Source organism: Arachis hypogaea, chromosome 17 (assembly GCF_003086295.3).
Source record: "Arachis hypogaea cultivar Tifrunner chromosome 17, arahy.Tifrunner.gnm2.J5K5, whole genome shotgun sequence".
Classification (NCBI taxonomy): domain Eukaryota; kingdom Viridiplantae; phylum Streptophyta; class Magnoliopsida; order Fabales; family Fabaceae; genus Arachis; species Arachis hypogaea.
In genome coordinates this window covers 73,382,900-73,401,643 of record NC_092052.1, presented here as the reverse complement: position 1 = coordinate 73,401,643, position 18,744 = coordinate 73,382,900, and the positions used below count along the sequence as shown (strand labels likewise).

The 18,744-nt window shown below is 38.8% G+C and overlaps 1 non-coding gene and 1 pseudogene across 1 annotated transcript; one reads left to right on the top strand and one right to left on the bottom strand.

The window, feature by feature from the left end:
* The window catches only part of LOC112763421 (transcription initiation factor TFIID subunit 4b-like), a 37,022-nt pseudogene that overhangs the window by 9,127 nt on the left and 9,151 nt on the right, over window positions 1-18,744 (bottom strand).
* LOC112768130 (small nucleolar RNA R71) lies at window positions 13,750-13,857 on the top strand. Its single transcript, XR_003185568.1, has one exon. It is a non-coding gene; the product is annotated as a small nucleolar RNA R71 (small nucleolar RNA).

The following is an 18,744-nucleotide window of genomic DNA, read 5'->3' as shown; positions in this document are numbered from 1 at the left end:
AAGTCCATCTGCACAATCCTTGAAGAAAAGCATCAGTTGGAACAACCCATCCACCTGCACATCTCAGCATGCACCGAGGACGGTGCAATCTTTAAGTGTGGAGAGGTCGATACCGATCTCCGTGGGTTAGTACCTTCCTGTCTCAACACCAATGTTTAAATTATCTTTGTTAAATTAGTTGTTGTATTTGCATGTTTAATTGCATGTTTGTTTGATTTTATGCATTTAGTCACTACTTGGTTAAAGTAATAAATTTCTTTTTAGGACTCTATTTTTGAAAAATTTTACTAATTTAAATTGAAAAATTTTTTTAAATGTTAAAACTTGTTTGAAGTTGTATTTGGAACATGGTTTTTGAGCCAAAGAACACACAACCTGTGAGATTTTGAGCTTATTTACATGGTTACATTATTTAACCATAAATTTTTATTCTTGTGTGTTTTCTTCTCTATAATTGCAATCTTTGCTTTGTTCCATTCTATATGTCCATTATTTAGTGTATTTACATGCTTGCATATGATTGAGGCCATTATTTGTTATTAGTTCACTTATCTCAAATAAGCCTATCTTTTATATCACACTTGTTAGCCACTTTGAACTTTTTAACCCCCTTCTAATTCATAACCACATTACTAGCCTTAAGCAGAAAAACAAAATAAAAATCCCAAGTTGAATCCTTGGTTAGTTTAAGATAGATATTGTGTATAATTTAAGTATGGGGAATTTTATAGGAACATGGGATGGTATGAAAAAGTAGGGAATTAAATTGAATAAGTTATTTGAAAATTTGGGAAGCATGCTCATATGAAATCAAAATAATTAAATTACCATGTGCATTGAAAAAAAATATTAAGTAATTAAATAAGGGGATACAAAAAAAAGAGAAGAAAAGAAAAGAGAAGAAAAATAATATTACCCCAAATGCAAAATAAATCAATGCACATGGGACAAAATTCAAAAATAAGTTTGATACTTAAGCATGAAATGCAAAAGTGAAAAAAAAATTTTGGGTAGCCAGGTAAAGTATTTTAAATTATATAAAGTATGTATATGTTAGGTGAGATCTTAGACTAATCAAGGATTCACTTTATAAAGCTCACTTAGCTATATATATACCCTCACCCTTACCTTAGCCCCATTACAACCTTGAAAAGACCTCATGATGTTTGCATTGGTACACTAAATATTTGTTGATTGGTTAGATGAAGAACAAGGTTGAGAAAGCATGACTAGAGAAGAGTAGAGTGAATTACCCTATACAATTGAGAGACTAGAGTGACATACACTACCAGTGAGGGTTCAATGCTTGATTCTATGTTCCTTGCTTTCATGAGCTATCTTCTCACAAGTTTACTTGTCTTTTATTATATGATTTGAATTAATGAAATTTGATTTATGTTTGTCTTGAAGAGCTTATTTACTTTTAACCAAGTAGGTAGAAATATTTTGCATGTAGTTGCATTCATACAGATAGGTTGCATTTCATACATTCTATCATTCCTCTTCACTCCTTTATAGCTTCTCTTGAGTTTAGCATGAGGACATGCTAATGTTTAAGTGTGGGGAGGTTGATAAACCACTATTTTATGGTTTATCTTGTGCTCAATTGAGTGATTTTTATCAACTCTTTACCCACTTATTCATACTATTTGCATGGTTTTACATTTGCCTTCCTAATTATGTGCTTTGATTGAAAACATGCTTCTTTGGCCTTAAGTTCCCTATGTTTAATACTCTCTTATTAACATTAGATGCCTTGATATGTGTGTTAAGTGATTTCAGAGATTACAGGGCAGGAATGACTCAGAGGATAGAAAGGAAGCATGCAAAAGTGGAAGGAATATAAGAAGTTGGAGAAATTGCTAAGCTGTCCAGCCTGACCTCTTCTCACTCAAACGGCTATAACTTTAGCTACAGAGATCCAAATGACGCGGTTCTAGTTGCGTTGGAAAGCTAACTTCCGGGGCTTCGATTTGATATATAACATGCCATAGTTTCCTTGATGCTAGATGATGCGAACGCGCGCTCCATGCGGACGCATCGCAGTGACAAAAATCAGCGTGGCAGATTTCTTCTCCAGCAATTTCTGGGCTGTTTTCGACCCAGTTTTCGGCCCAGAAAACATAGATTAGAGGCTATAAAGTGGGAGAACACATTTATTCATAATCATCAGCTAATAATTCACAGTTTTAGGTTTTAGATGTAGTTCTTAGAGAGAGAGGTTCTCTCCTCTCTCTTAGGATTAGGATTTAGGATTTCTTTGCTTTTAGGATTGTTTCTTTTTATCAGGTTCAATTTTTCTTTTATTTATTTTTCCAATTTAATTTATGAATATCCATGTTAGATTTGATTTCCTTTATTAATGCAATTTGAGGTATTTTCAGATTTAATTTTGCTTTGCTTTATTTATATGGATGCTGTTAATTTAATTTAGAATTTTCTCTTTTGGCTTTGGTTGAGTCATTGGAGACACTTGAGTTATCAAACTCATTGTTGATTGAAAATTGGAATTCTTCAAGAATTAATTCGAGTTCCAATAACTCTAGCCTTTCCCAAGGAAAGACTAGGACCTGAGGAATCAAAATTAATTCATCCACTTAACATACCTTCATAGTTAGAGGTTAACAAAGTGGGAGAAAAATCCAATTCTCATCACAATTGATAAGGATAACTAGGATAGGACTTCCAGTTCTTATACCTTGCCAAGAGTTTTATTCTATAGTTATTTATTTATTTTACTTGTCATACTGCTTCCTTACTTTCAAAACCCCCAATTTACAAGACTCATAACCAATAATAAGAACACCTCTCTGTAGTTCCTTGAGAAGACGACCCGAGGTTAAATACTTCGGTTATCAATTTCAAAGGGGTTTATTACTTGTGACAACCAAAACGTTTGTATGAAAGGACTTTTGTTGGTTTAGAAGCTATACCTGCAACGAGGCTTTATTTGCGAATTTCTAGACCACGCAAAAGTTCTCTCTTCAGTGGACTTTGAGTTTTTAATATTTTACTTTGATGGACGCGTTTTGCTGAACGTGTGGAAGTTTACTTTTTGCAACCCTTTGCGAATTAGGTATTTCCCAGTCCGACCTCCTTTGAGTGGGTTTTCTACCCTTGCCTTTAGGATCATGCCTTGCTTTGAGTTGGTACTTGTCAACCCTTTGCTTTTGGCAAAATTATCCTTACGGCATGGTGTCCGGGCTTTTAGTGACTTGTCCGATAATTATTTAGTGTTCTTTATATAGAACCTTTTTTGTTTCGGATGACTTTTGTAGCCATGAGATCCATCCTTCTTTGAGCGGAGTTGTATCCCTTTTGGCTAAGCACTTTTGAGCCTCAAGTTGTTTCTCAACCTTTTGGCTTTTTCTTTTTCGAGATCGTACTTGCGCCACTTCTTAGCTAACGTCGACCTGTACGACTTTGCTACCCGGGCTTTTTAGTCACATTCCAAGAACTTTTTAGGTAGTGTTCTGATAAGGAACCTTTTCTTTATAGTTTGTCTGGATGACTTTTTAGCGCCGTTTCAACTTGTGCCTTTGCCTTTTATGTAGTGTCCTTTTTGCAAGACTTGTACTTTTATAGCTAGGCACTTCTGTCTTGGCTTTTTAGCATTTCTTTTGCCTTTGTGAGATGTCTTTGTCCCTTTTTAGTGATCTTTTCATTGGTCTAACTTCTCTGTCAGACCTTCTTAAGTTATTTTTAGTAATCCATTTTTAGTCAGACCTCGCCAGGTCGCTTTCTATGGGTTACTTTTTATAACTTCTTGCATTAACTTGCTTCTATCACTTCACCTTGCCGACCTCTTTGTAATCGGGCGATGAACTTTGCGCTTTATAAGCTTAGATTAATGCGTCTTGGTAGGAAACTTTTTAGGGAATTGACGACTTTAATTCAAATAATAATGAGATAAAAACATGAATAAGAATGTACATGAGAGTGCTTACCCTGCTAGGTCGGGCAGTTTCTTAGATCTCGGCCTGGCGCCTCATTAAAAAACCTTTTTAGGGAAAAGAGTGCGCCTTGACTTGAGATCTTTACTATTTTTTAGCTATAGTACCTTCTGAGGTTACAGGCATGCCATGACCTTGGTAGCTCTCGCCCTTCAAGGTCGGACACCTTGTAGTAACCTTTCCTTAGTACTTCTGCAATTCGGTATGGTCCTTTCCAGTTGGCTGCTAGCTTCCTTTCTCCTGATCGACCTGCTCCGATATCATTTCGGATTAAAATGAGGTCGTTGGTGGCGAAGCTTTGTTGGACTACCTTCTGATTGTCCCTTAAAGCCATTCGACGCTTTAGTGCTTCCTCTCTAATCTGAGCTCTTTCTCGGACTTCTGGAAGTAGGTCGAGCTCTTCCCTTTGAGTTTGGGAGTTGGTTTCTTTATTGTAGAGGATCATTCTGGGAGATCCTTCTTCTATTTCCATGGGAATCATTCCCTCTATTCCATAAGCAAGTCGAAAGGGTGATTCTCCAGTGGTGGAATGTGGTGTTGTCCGATATGCCCATAGGACTTGTGGGAGCTCATCAGCCTAAGCTCCCTTTGCGTCCTGTAACCTTCGCTTTAACCCGGCCAATATGACTTTGTTGGTGGCTTTTGCCTGTCCGTTGGCCTGTGGGTGTTCTACAGAAGTGAATTGGTGCTTTATTTTCAGGTCAGCTACCAAGTTCCTAAAACCAGTGTCAGTAAACTGGGTGCCATTATCTGTGGTGATGGAGTAAGGAACCCCAAACCTTGTTATAATGTTTTTATATAGAAATTTCCAACTTCTTTGGGCGGTGGTAGTGGCCAATGGCTCTGCTTCAATCCATTTTGTGAAATAGTCTATGCCTACAATGAGAAACTTAACTTGCCCTGATCCTTGGGGGAAGGGTCCGACGAGGTCGAGCCCCCATTTTGCAAATGGCCAAGGTAAAGTAACACAAATGAGCTCTTCGGGTGGAGCTATGTGGAAGTTGGCATGTTTCTGGTATGGTGGGCATGTTTTGACAAACTCTGTTGCTTCCTTTTACAAGGTCAGCCAGTAAAAACCAGCTCGGAGTACCTTTTTGGCAAGAGCTCTTGCCCCAAGGTGGATGCCAGACATGCTTCCGTGGACTTCCTCCAGGACGTCCCTTGTAGCAGAGGTCGGGATACATTTAAGGAGGGGTGTTGAGATCCCTCTCCTATATAGGAGGTCGTTCACTATGGTGTAGTATTGTGCTTCGCGTACTAACCTTTTCGCCTCTTTTTTGTCTGTGGGGAGCATTTTAGACTTGAGATAGTTGATTATGGGGGTCATCCATCCTTGATCTTATCTTGATATGGCTAAGATCTTCTTTTCCTCCAAGATTGATGGACTTTGCAGTATTTCTTGGATGAGACTTCTATTATTGCCCCCTGGTTTGGTGCTGGCTAGTTTCGAAAGTGCATGAGCTCGGGCATTTTGTTCTTTGGGTATATGTCGGATCTCATATCCCATGAATTGTCTGAGCTATTTTCTGGTCTTGTCTAAGTATTTCCTCGTAGTGGGATCCTTGGACTGGTAGCTCCCTTCTATTTGTGATGTGACTACCTATGAATTGTTGAAAATGGTAAGCTTCTGAGCTCCTACCTCCCTAGCCAGCTTCAAACCGGCCCGTAGGACTTCGTATTCAGCTTGGTTATTTGAAGCGGAAAATTTGAACTATAATGAGAGCTCAATTTGGGTTCCTTGATCACTCTCTAAAATGACGCCTACGCCACTCCCGATTTTGTATAAGGAGCCATCCACATAAAGACTCCACTCTGTGGAGGTGCCCAGGGTGTCAGTGTATTCTGCGATGAAGTCGGCCAGGTACTGAGATTTGATAGCTGTCCGGGCTTCATACTTGAGGTCGAATTCGGATAACTCGACTGCCCATTGTAGGATTCTTCCAGCTAAGTCTGTTTTCTGTAAAATACCTTTTATGGGCTGGTTAGTCCGTACCCTGATGGTGTGAGCTTGGAAGTATGGGCAGAGTCGTCGAGAAGTGAGTATGAGGGCGTAGGCAAACTTTTTTATTTTTTGATAGTTTAGTTCAGCCCCTTGTAGAGCCTTACTGATGAAGTAGATGGGTTGTTGCCTACTTTCGTCTTCTCTGACTAGTGCTGAAGCTATTGCCCGACTTCCTACGGTGAGGTATAGTATAAGTTCTTCGCCTTCCCGAAATCAAGGATGGGTGGTTGCCCCAGAAATGTTTTGAAATCTTAGAAGGCTTGTTCGCATTCTGGAGTCCACTCAAACCTCTTTCCCTTCCTTAATGTTGCATAGAAGGGGAGATATCTTAAGGCTGATCCAGCTAGGAACCTAGACAGAGCCGCTAGCCTTCCATTGAGCTGCTGGACCTCTTTGACACAAGTTGGACTTTTCATGCGAAGTATGGCCTGGCACTTATTTGGGTTTGCTTCGATTCTTCTTTAGGTGAGCATGAAGCCCAAGAATTTTCCAGCTTCTACTGCAAAAGTGTATTTTGCAGGATTAAGTCTCATCCCATGCTTTCTTATGGTATTGAACACTTCAGTGAGGTCGGATAGAAACGTTTCCTCGCTTTGTGTCTTTACCAACATGTCATCGACATAAACTTCCATTAGCTTCCCAATGTGATTGGTGAAGACTTTGTTCATTAGTCTTTGGTAGGTAGCCCCTGCGTTCTTGAGTCCGAAGGGCATGACTATATAGCAGTAGTTTGCTTTTGGGTTAAGAATGATGTTTTCTCCTGGTCGGGTTGATACATTGGGATTTGATTATATCCTGAGTAAGCGTCCATGAAGGAGAGGTACTGATAGCCTGACGAAGCGTTGACTGGTGTGTCTATATTCAGGAGTGGGTAAGAATCTTTTGGGCAGGCTTTGTTGAGGTCAGTGTAGTCAGTGCACATCCGCCATTTCCCATTTGACTTTTTGACCAATACTACATTGGCTAGCCACAATGGATATTTTACCTTCCTTATGAATCCTACCTCCAGCAAGGCCTGTACCTACTCCTCTACAGCTTGCGACCTTTATGGGCCGAGTTTCCTACGTTTCTGCTGTACTGGCCGAGACCCTGGATATACGGCTAACTTATGGCACATTAGTCCGGGATCAATACCGGGCATGTCGGCGGCCTTCCATGCAAAGAGGTCGGAGTTATCCTTTAGGAGCTTTATTAGCAGTTCCTTTAGGTCTTCTTTCAGATTCACCCCTATACTTGTTGTTTTGTCTTGAGTGTCTCCAATTTGAACTTCTTTGGTTTTACCTTCTGGCTGAGGGCGGAGTTCTTCGCGAGTTTGAATTCTCCCGAGTTCTATAGTATTGGTTTCCTTTCCTCCGGGGTCACCTTTAAGGTTCAGACTCTCGTTATAACAGCGTCGCATGAGTTTTTGGTCTCCCTTTATGGTAGCGATCCCTTCCAAAGTTGGGAACTTCATGCATAGGTGTGGAGTGGAGACCACAGCGGCGAGCTGATTCAGTATTGTCCAACCTATTAGAGCATTGTAGGCTGAGCTCAGGTCGACTACAATGTAGTCTATGCTTAATGTCCTAGACCGAGTTCCTTTCCCAAAGGTTGTGTGTAGTGGGATGTACCCTAATGGCTGAATTGGGGCATCTCGTAGCCCGAATAGGCTATTTGGATATACTCTAAGTTCTTTTTCTTGTAAACCGAGCTTATCGAAGGCGGATTTGAACAGTATATCCGCAGAGCTTCCTTGGTCGACTGATGTTCGGTAGAGGTTGGCATTGGCAAGTATTTTGGTAACAACCACGGGGTTATCATGCCCCGGGAAGATGCCCGCAGCGTCTTATTTAGTGAAGGTAATAGTGGGGACGTCAACCGACTTGTCCTCTCCTCCAACATGGTACACCTCCTTAAGGTGTCTTTTGCGCGACGACTTAGAAATCCCTCCTCCTGCGAATCCTCCATTTATCATGTGAACATGCCTCTCAGGGGTGTGAGGGGGACGTTCAGCTCGTCCGATCTCTTCATCCCTTCTTCTCTTCTTCGGCTCATCTGTTTTGTTGGCCAGGAACCTATCTAGTCTTCCTTCCTGGGCTAGCTTTTCTATAACGTTCTTTAGGTCGTAGCACTCGTTGGTAGGGTGCCTGTAGACTCGGTGGTATTCGCAATACTTTGCCCAACTTCCTCCTCTTTAATTGGACGAAGGGGCGAGATCTTCTCAATGTTGTATATCTCAAGGTAGATGGTATGCGAAATTGTTACTCTAAGGTTGTAAAATTTGTTGTTCGTTCTCTCCCTGGCAATGGCGCCAATAACTGGTGCACAATACCATGGTCCAAATATAACTTCACAACTTCGCACACCTAACCAGCAAGGGCACTGGGTCGTCCAAGTAATAAAACCTTACGTGAGTAAGGGTCGATCCCACGGAGATTGTTGGTACGAAGTAAGCTATGGTCACCTTGTAAATCTCAGTCAGGCGGATATCAAATGGTTATGGAGTTTTCGAATAATAATAATAATAAATAAATAGAAAATAAAGATAGAAATACTTATGTAATTCATTGGTGAGAATTTCAAATAAGCGTATAGAGATGCTTTCATTCCTCTGAATCTCTGCTTTCCCGCTGTCTTCATCCAATCAGTCTTACTCCTTTTCATGGCAAGCTTTTTGTAAGGCATCATCGTTATCAATGGCTACATCCCATCCTCTCTTATGAAAAAGGTCCAAATGCTCTGTCACGGCATGGCTAATCATCTGGAGGTTCTCGATCATACTGGAATAGGGTTCACCCTCCTTTTGCGTCTGTCACTACGCCCAGCACTCGCGAGTTTGAAGCTCGTCACAGCCATCCCTTCCCAGATCCTACTCGGAATACCACAGACAAGGTTTAGACTTTCCGGATCTCAGGAATGGCCATCCATGGGTTCTAACTTACACCACGAAGACACTAATAACTCGGACTCGGTCCCCTGTATTAGATATCCAAGAGATATTCATTCTAGCTTGTTTGCATGTAGAACGGAAGTGTTTATCAGACACGCGTTCATAAGTGAGAATGATGATGAGCGTCACATAATCATCACATTCATCATGTTCTTGGGAGTGAATGGATATCTTATAAGCGGAATAAGTTGAATTGAATAGAAAACAGTAGTACTTTGCATTAAATCATGAGGAACAGCAGAGCTCCACACCTTAATCTATGGAGTGCAGAAACTCTACCGTTGAAAATACATAAGTGATGAAGATCCAGGCATGGCCGAATGGCCAGCCCCCAAACGTGATCAATATGATCCAAAGATGAACTAAAATCATAAGATGTCTAATACAATAGTAAAAAGTCCTATTTATACTAAACTAGTTACTAGGGTTTACAGAAGTAAGTAATTGATGCATAAATCCACTTCCGGGGCCCACTTGTTGTGTGCTTGGGCTGAGCTTGAAGTTTACACGTGGAGAGGTCATTCTTGGAGTTGAACGCCAGTTTGTAATGTGTTTCTGGCGTTCAACTCTGGTTTGTGACGTGTTTCTGGTGTTTAACTCCAGACTGTAGCGTAGAACTGGCGTTCAATGCCCTTTTGCATCATCTAAACTCAACCAAAGTATGGACTATTAAATATTGCTGGAAAGCCCTGGATGTCTACTTTTCAACGCAATTGAAAGCGTGCCGTTTTGAGTTCTGTAGCTCCAAAAAATCTACTTTGAGTGCAGGGAGGTCAGAATCCAACAGCATCAGCAGTCCTTCTTCTACCTCTGAATCTGATTTTTGCTCAAGTCCCTCAATTTCAGCCAGAAAATACCTGAAATCACAGAAAAATACACAAACTCATAGTAAAGTCCAGAAATGTAAATTTAGCATAAAAACTAATGAAAACATCCCTAAAAGTAACTAGATCCTACTAAAAACATACTAAAAACAATGCCAAAAAGCGTATAAATTATCCGCTCATCACAACACCAAACTTAAATTGTTGCTTGTCCCCAAGAAACTGAAAATAAAATAGGATAAAAAGAAGAGAATATACTATAAATTCCAAACTATCAATGAAACATAGCTCCAATCAGATGAGCGGGACTTGTAGCTTTTTGCCTCTTGAATAGTTTTGGCATCTCACTTTATCCATTGAGGTTCAGAATGATTGGCATCTATAGGAACTCAGAGTTCAGATAGTGTTATTGATTCTCCTAGTTCAGTATGTTGATTCTTGAACACAGCTACTTTATGAGTCTTGGCCGTGGCCCTAAGCACTTTGTTTTCCACTATTACCACCGGATACATAAATGCCACAAACACATAATTGGGTGAACCTTTTCAGATTGTGACTCAGCTTTGCTAAAGTCCCCAATTAGAGGTGTCCAGGGTTCTTAAGCACACTCTTCTTTTGCTTTGGACCTTTACTTTAACTGCTCAGTCTCAAGTTTTCACTTGACACCTTCACGCCACAAGCACATGGTTAGGGACAGCTTGGTTTAGCCGCTTAGGCCAGGATTTTATTCCTTTAGGCCCTCCTATCCACTGATGCTCAAAGCCTTTGGATCCTTTTTATTTACCCTTGCCTTTTGGTTTTAAGGGTTATTGGCTTTTTGCTCTTGCCTTTTGGTTTTAAGAGCTTTTGGCATTTTCTGCTTGCTTTTCTTTATCTTTCTATTTTTTTTTGCTATTTTTTTTCTGCAAGCTTTGTATTCACTGCTTTTTCTTGCTTCAAGAATCATTTTTATGATTTTTCAGATTATCAAATAACATGTCTCCTTGTCGTCATTCTTTCAAGAGCCAAGATATTTAACATTCTAAAACATCAACTTCAAAAGACATATACACTGTTCAAGCATTCATTTAGAAAATAAAAAGTATTGTCTCCACATCAAAATAATTAAACTAAGTTCAAGGATAAATTCGAAACTCATGTACTTCTTGTTCTTTTGTAATTAAAATATTTTTCCATTTAAGAGAGGTGATGGATTCATATTCACTACTTTAAGGCATAGACACTTAGACACTAATGATCATGTAATAAAGACACAAACATAGATAAACATTTAACATAAGAAAACGAAAAATAGAAAGTTTAAGAACAAGGAATGAGTCCACCTTAATGATGGTGGCGTTTTCTCCTTAAGGAACCAATGATGTCCTTGAGCTCTTCTATGTCTCTTCCTTGTCTTTGTTGCTCCTCCCTCATAGCTCTTTGATCTTTTCTAATTTTATGGAGGATGATGGAGTGCTCTTGATGTTCCACCCTTAATTGTCCCATGTTGGAACTTAATTCTCCTAGGGAGGTGTTGATTTGCTCCCAAAAATTATGTGGAGAAAAGTGTATCCCCTGAGGTATCTCAGGGATCTCTTGATTTGCAGTCAAATGTTCTACCACTGAGCTATAGACCCTTGAGATGAATCTTTCCATCTCCCATGACTCGGAGGTGGAAGCTTTTGTCTTCCCTTTCCTCTTTCTAGAGGTTTCTCTGACCTTAGGTGCCATCAATGGTTATGGAAAAACAAAAAAACTTATGCTTTTACCACACCAAACTTAGAATTTTGCTCACCCTCGAGCAAGAGAAGAAAGAATAGATGAAGAAGAAGATGTGGAAGAAACTAGGATTATGAGGAGGGAAGGTGGGGATCCTGTGGGATCCACAGATCCTGAGATGATCCTGTGAGGTCCACAGATCTTGAGATGTCAAGGATTTACATCCCTGCACCAATTAGGCATGTAAAATGCCTTTGCATGCAATTCTGGCGTTTAAACGCCGAACTGATGCTTGTTCTGGGTGTTCAACGCCCAGATGCAGCATGTTTCTGGCGTTGAACGCCAGTTCTATGCTTGTTTCTGGCATTCAGCGCCAGATCCATGCTCTGTTCTGGTGTTGAACGCCAGCCAGATGCTCCTTACTGGCGTTTAAACGCCAGTAATCCCTTCCTCCAGGGTGTGATTTTTCTTCTGCTGTTTTTGATTTTGTTTTTAATTTTTCTATTTATTTTGTGACTCCACATGATCATGAACCTAATAAAACATGAAAGAACAACAAGAATGAAAATAAATTAGATAAAAAAAATTGGGTTGCCTCCCAACAAGCGCTTCTTTAATGTCAATAGCTTGACAGTGGGCTCTCATGGAGCCACACAGGTGATCAGGTCAATTTTATAGACTCCCAACACCAAACTTAGAGTTTGGGTATGGGAGTTCAACACCAAACTTAGAGTTTGGCTGAGGCCTCCCAACACCAAACTTAGAGTTTGACTGTGGGGACTTTAGTTGACTCTGTATTGAGAGAAGCTTACTGTGCCTCTTTTCCATGTTTACAGAAGGATGTCCTTGAGTTTTAAACACAAGGGAGTCCTCATTCAATTGAGGGACTAGTTCACCTCTGTTAACATCAATTACAGCTCTTGTTGTGGCTAGGAAGGATCTTCCAAGGATGATGGATTCATCCTCATCCTTCCCAGTATCCAGGATTATGAAATCAGCAGGGATGTAAAGGCCTTCAACCTTTACTAACACGTCCTCTACTTCTCTATAAGCCTCTTTTCTTGAGTTGTCTGCCATCTCTAATAAGATTTTAGCAGCTTGCACCTCAAAGATTCCCAGTTTCTCCATTACAGAGAGTGGCATGAGGTTTATTCCTGACCCAAGGTCACATAGAGCCTTCTCAAAGGTCATGGTGCCTATGGTACAAGGTATTAGGAACTTTCCAGGATCCTGTTTCTTTTGAGGCAATCTCAGTTGATCCAATGCATTTAGTTCATTGGTGAACAGGGGATGTTCATCTCCCCAAGTCTCTTTACCAAATAAATTGGCATTCAGCTTTATGATTGCACCAAGGAACTTGGCAACTTGCTCTTCAGTAACTTCCTCATTCTCTTCAGAAGAAGAATACTCTTCAGAGCTCATGAGGGGCGTAAGGAGGTTTAATGGAATCTCTATGGTCTCTAGATGAGCCTCAGAGTCCTTTGGTTCCTCAAAGGGAAACTCCTTATTGATCACTGGACGTCCCAGGAGGTCTTCCTCCTTGGGATTCACGTCCTCCCCTTCCTCCTTAGATTCGGCCAAGATGGTTATATCAACGGCCTTGCACTCTCTCTTTGGATTTTCTTCTGTATTGCTTGGGAGAGTACTAGGAGGGATTTCAGTGATCCTTTTACTCAGCTGGCCCACTTGTCCCTCCAAATTTCTAATGGAGAACCTTGTTTCATTCATGAAACTCAGAGTGGCCTTAGATAAATCAGAGACTAAATTTGCTAAGCTAGATGGATTCTGCTCATAATTCTCTATCTGTTGCTGAGTGGATGATGGAAAAGGTTTACTATTGTTAAACCTGTTTCTTCCACCATTATTAAAGCCTTGTTGAGGCTTTTGTTGATCCTTCCATGAGAGATTTGGGTGATTTCTCCATGAGGAATTATAGGTGTTTCCATATGGTTCACCCATGTAATTCACCTCTGCTATTGCAGGGTTTTCAGGATCATAAGCTTCTTCTTCAGAAGATGCCTCTTGAGTACTGTTGGATGCAGCTTGCATTCCATTCAGACTCTGAGAAATCATATTGACCTGTTGAGTCAATAGTTTGTTCTGAGCCAATATGGCATTCAGAGTATCAATTTCAAGAACTCTCTTCTTCTGAGGCGTCCCATTACTCACAGGATTCCTCTAAGAAGTGTACATGAACTGGTTATTAGCAACCATGTCAATGAGTTCTTGAGCTTCTGTAGGCGTTTTCTTTAGGTGAATGGATCCACCTGCAGAAGTATCCAATGACATCTTAGCTAATTCAGATAGACCATCATAGAATATATCCAGGATGGTCCATTCTGAAAGCATGTCAGAAGGACACTTTTTGGTTAGTTCCTTGTATCTCTCCCAAGCTTCATAGAGGGATTCACCTTCTTTCTGTCTGAAGGTTTGAACATCCACTCTAAGCTTACTCAGCTTTTGAGGAGGAAAGAACTTGGCTAAGAAAGCCTTGACCAGCTTATCCCAAGAGTTCAGGCTATCTTTAGATTGAGAATCCAACCATATTCTAGCTCTGTCTCTCACAGCAAAAGGGAAAAGCATGAGCCTGTAGACTTCAAGATCTACTCCATTAGTCTTAACAGTATCACAGATCTGCAAGAATTCAGTTAAGAACTGAAAAGGATCTTCAGATGGAAGTCCATGAAACTTGTAGTTTTGTTGCATCAGAGAAACTAATTGAGGTTTTAGCTCAAAATTGTTTGCTCCAATGGTAGGGATGGAGATGCTTCTTCCATGTAAATTGGAATTAGGTGCAGTAAAGTCACCAAGCATCCTTCTTGCATTATTATTATTTTTGGCTGCCATCTCCTCTTCCTGTTCGAAAATTTCAATAAGGTTATCTCTGGATTCTTGTATTTTAGCTTCTCTTAGTTTTCTCTTCAGAGTCCTTTCAGGTTCAGGATCTGCTTCAACAAAAATGTTCTTGTCCTTGCTCCTTCTCATATGAAAAAGAAGGGAACAGAAAATAATAATAGGGATCCTTTTTACCACAGTATAGAGGTTCCCTTGTGTGAGTAGAAGAAAAGAAGATTAATAATGAAGAAGAGGAGAATTCGAACTCAGAAGAGAAGAAGGGGTTCGAATTTTGGGTGAAGAGAAGTGTTAGTAGATGAATAAATAAATAGAAGGAGATGAGGGAGAGGAAATTTCGAAAATTAAAAATTAAAATTTAAAGTTAAATTTTGAAAAATAGTTTTTGAAAAAGGTTAGTAATTTTTGAAAATTAGGAATGAAATAAAATTAAAATTAAAAATTGAAAACAACTAATTAATTAAAAAGAATTTTTGAAAAAGAGGGAGGTATTTTCGAAAATTAGAGAGGGGAAGTTAGTTAGGTACTTTTGAAAGAGATAAGAAACAAACAAAAAGTTAATTAGTTAGTTGAAAAAGATTTGAAAATCAATTTTGAAAAGATAAGAAGATAAGAAGTTAGAAAAGATATTTGAAAAAGATAGGATAAAAAAGATATTTTTGAAAAGATATGATTGAAATTAGTTTTGAAAAAGATTTGATTTTAAAAATCAAAATTAATAACTTGACTCACAAGTAATCACAAGATATGATTCTAGAACTTAAAGTTTGAATCTTTCTTAACAAGCAAGTAACAAACTTAAAATTTTTGAATCAAAATATTAATTTTTGATGATATTTTCGAAAATTATGAAATAAAATTAAGAAAAAGATTTTTAAAAAATATTTTTAAAATTTTCGAAAATAAATAAGAAAAATGAAAAAGATTTGATTTTTGAAAAATATTTTGAAAAAGATAGGATTTTCAATTTGAAAATTTGATTTGACTCATAAGAAATAACTAGATTTTAAAAATTTTTGAAAAAGTCAATCCAAATTTTCGAAATTTATGAGAGAAAAAGGGAAAGATATTTTTTTGATTTTTGAATTTTTAATGAAGAAAGAGAAAAATAAAAAAATGATTCAATGCATGAGAATTTTTAGATCAAAACAATTAATGCATGCAAGAACACTATAAATGTCAAGATGAACACCAAGAATACTTTGAATGTCAAGATGAACATCAAGAACATATTTTTGAAAAATTTTCAAGAAAAGAAAACATGCAAGACGCCAAACTTAGAAATTTTTCATGTATAGACACTATGAATGCAAGAATGCATATGAAAAACACCATACAACACAAAACAATATGATATGAAGATCAATCAAGAAGGTTTATCAAGAACAACTTGAAGATCCTGATGAATGCAATGCATGAATGCAATTTTCAGAAAAAATTAATGCAAAAATTTTAAAAACATGCAATCGACACCAAACTTAAAAATTGACTCAAGACTCAAACAAGAAACACAAAACATTTTTGGTTTTTATGATTTTATGAATTTTTTGTATTTTCTTTTAATTTTTTTTGAAAAACATATGGAAAAAGAAAATAAGAAATCCAAAATCTTTAAGAAGAATTCTAGGAATCTTTCAATATTAGCCCAAAGCTCCAATCAAAGGGTTGGACATGGCTTAATAGCCAGTCAGCTTTAGGATGGAATTACATGCATTGTGGTGATTAGTTGAAGACCAATCCCAAAGTAGTTTGGATATGGCTTGACAGCCACATAGGATTCAACATGTTAACATGAAACTCTAGAATTCATTCTTGAAAGTTTTGAAGCCATAGAATAATTTAAAAAATTTTTTTTGAATATTAAATGGGAAAAACGAAAAAGAAGGAAATATTTTTGAAAAATTTTTGAAAACTTTTTGAAAATAAAATAAGAAGAAAATTACCTAATCTGAGCAACAGGATGAACCGTCAGTTGTCCAAACTCGAACAATCCCCGGCAATGGCGCCAAAAACTTGGTATGCGAAATTGTTACTCTGAGGTTGTAAAATTTGTTGTTCGTTCTCTCCCTGGCAATGGCGCCAATAACTGGTGCACAATACCATGGTCCAAATATAACTTCACAACTTCGCACAACTAACCAGCAAGTGCACTGGGTCGTCCAAGTAATAAAACCTTACGTGAGTAAGGGTCGATCCCGCGGAGATTGTTGGTATGAAGCAAGCTATGGTCACCTTGTAAATCTAAGTCAGGCGGATATGAAATGGTTATGGAGTTTTCGAATAATAATAATAAATAAATAGAAAATAAAGATAGAAATACTTATGTAATTCATTGGTGAGAATTTCAGATAAGCGTATAGACATGCTTTCGTTCCTCTGAATCTCTGCTTTCCCGCTGTCTTCATCCAATCAGTCTTACTCCTTTCCATGGCAAACTTTCTTTAAGGCATCACCGTTGTCAATGGCTACATCTCATCCTCTCTTGTGAAAAAGGTCCAAATACTCTGTCACGGCATGGCTAATCATCTGGAGGTTCTCGATCATACTGGAATAGGGTTCACCCTCCTTTTGCGTCTGTCACTACGCCTAGCACTCGCGAGTTTGAAGCTCGTCACAGCCATCCCTTCCCAGATCCTACTCAGAATACCACAGACAATGTTTAGACTTTCCGGATCTTAGGAATGGCCATCCATGGGTTCTAACTTATACCACGAAGACACTAATAACTCGGACTCGGTCCCCTGTATTAGATATCCAAGAGATATTCATTCTAGCTTGTTTGCATGTAGAACGGAAGTGTTTGTCAGGCACGCGTTCATAAGTGAGAATGATGATGAGCGTCACATGATCATCACATTCATCATGTTCTTGGGTGTGAATAGATATCTTAGAAGCGGAATAAGTTGAATTGAATAGAAAACAGTAGTACTTTGCATTAAATCATGAGGAACAGCAGAGCTCCACACCTTAATCTATGGAGTGCAGAAACTCTACCGTTGAAAATACATAAGTGATGAAGGTCCAGGCATGGCCGAATGGCCAGCCCCCAAATGTGATCAATATGATCCAAAGATGAACTAAAATCATAAGATGTCTAATACAATAGTAAAAAGTCCTATTTATACTAAACTAGTTACTAGGGTTTACAAAAGTAAGTAATTGATGCATACATCCACTTCCGGGGCCCACTTGGTGTGTGCTTGGGCTGAGCTTGAATTTTACACGTGGAGAGGTCATTCTTGGAGTTAAACGCCAGTTTGTAACGTGTTTCTGGCGTTCAACTCTGTTTTGTGACGTGTTTCTGGCGTTTAACTCCAGACTGCAGCGTAGAACTGGCGTTCAATGCCCTTTTGCGTCATCTAAACTCGGCCAAAGTATGGACTATTATATATTGCTGGAAAGCCATGGATATCTACTTTCTAACGCAATTGGAAGCGCACCATTTTGAGTTCTGTAACTCCAGAAAATCCACTTTGAGTGTAGCGAGGTCAGAATCCAACAGCATCAGCAGTCCTTCTTCTACCTCTGAATCTGATTTTTGCTCAAGTCCCTCAATTTCAGCCAGAAAATACCTGAAATCACAGGAAAACACACAAACTCATAGAAAAGTCCAGAAATGTAAATTTAACATAAAAACTAATGAAAACATCCCAAAAAGTAACTAGATCCTACTAAAAACATACTAAAAATAATGCCAAAAAGCGTATAAATTATCCGCTCATCACAACACCAAACTTAAATTGTTGCTTGTCCCCAAGCAACTGAAAATAAAATAGGATAAAAAGAAGAGAATATACTATAAATTCCAAACTATCAATGAAACATAGCTCCAATCAGATGAGCGGGACTTGTAGCTTTTTGCCTCTTGAATAGTTTTGGCATCTCACTTTATCCATTAAGGTTCAGAATGATTGGCATCTATAGGAACTCAGAGTTCAGATAGTGTTATTGATTCTCCTAGTTCAGTATGTTGATTCTTGAACACAGCTACTTTATGAGTCTTGGCCGTGGCCCTAAGCACTTTGTTTTCCAGTATTACCACCGGATACATAAATGCCACAGACACATAATTGGGTGAACCTTTTCAGATTGTGACCCAGCTTTGCTAAAGTCCCCAATTAGAGGTGTCCAGGGTTCTTAAGCACACTCTTTTGCTTTGGACCTTGACTTTAACTGCTCAGTCTCAAGTTTTCACTTGACACCTTCACGCACAAGCACATGGTTAGGGACAGCTTGGTTTAGCCGCTTAGGCCAGGATTTTATTCCTTTAGGCCCTCCTATCCACTGATGCTCAAAGCCTTGGGATCCTTTTTATTTACCCTTGCCTTTTGGTTTTAAGGGTTATTGGCTTTTTGCTCTTGCTTTTTGGTTTTAAGAGCTTTTGGCTTTTTCTGCTTGCTTTTCTTTTTCTTTCTATTTTTTTTTCGCTATTTTTTTTCTGCAAGCTTTGTATTCACTGCTTTTTCTTGCTTCAAGAATCATTTT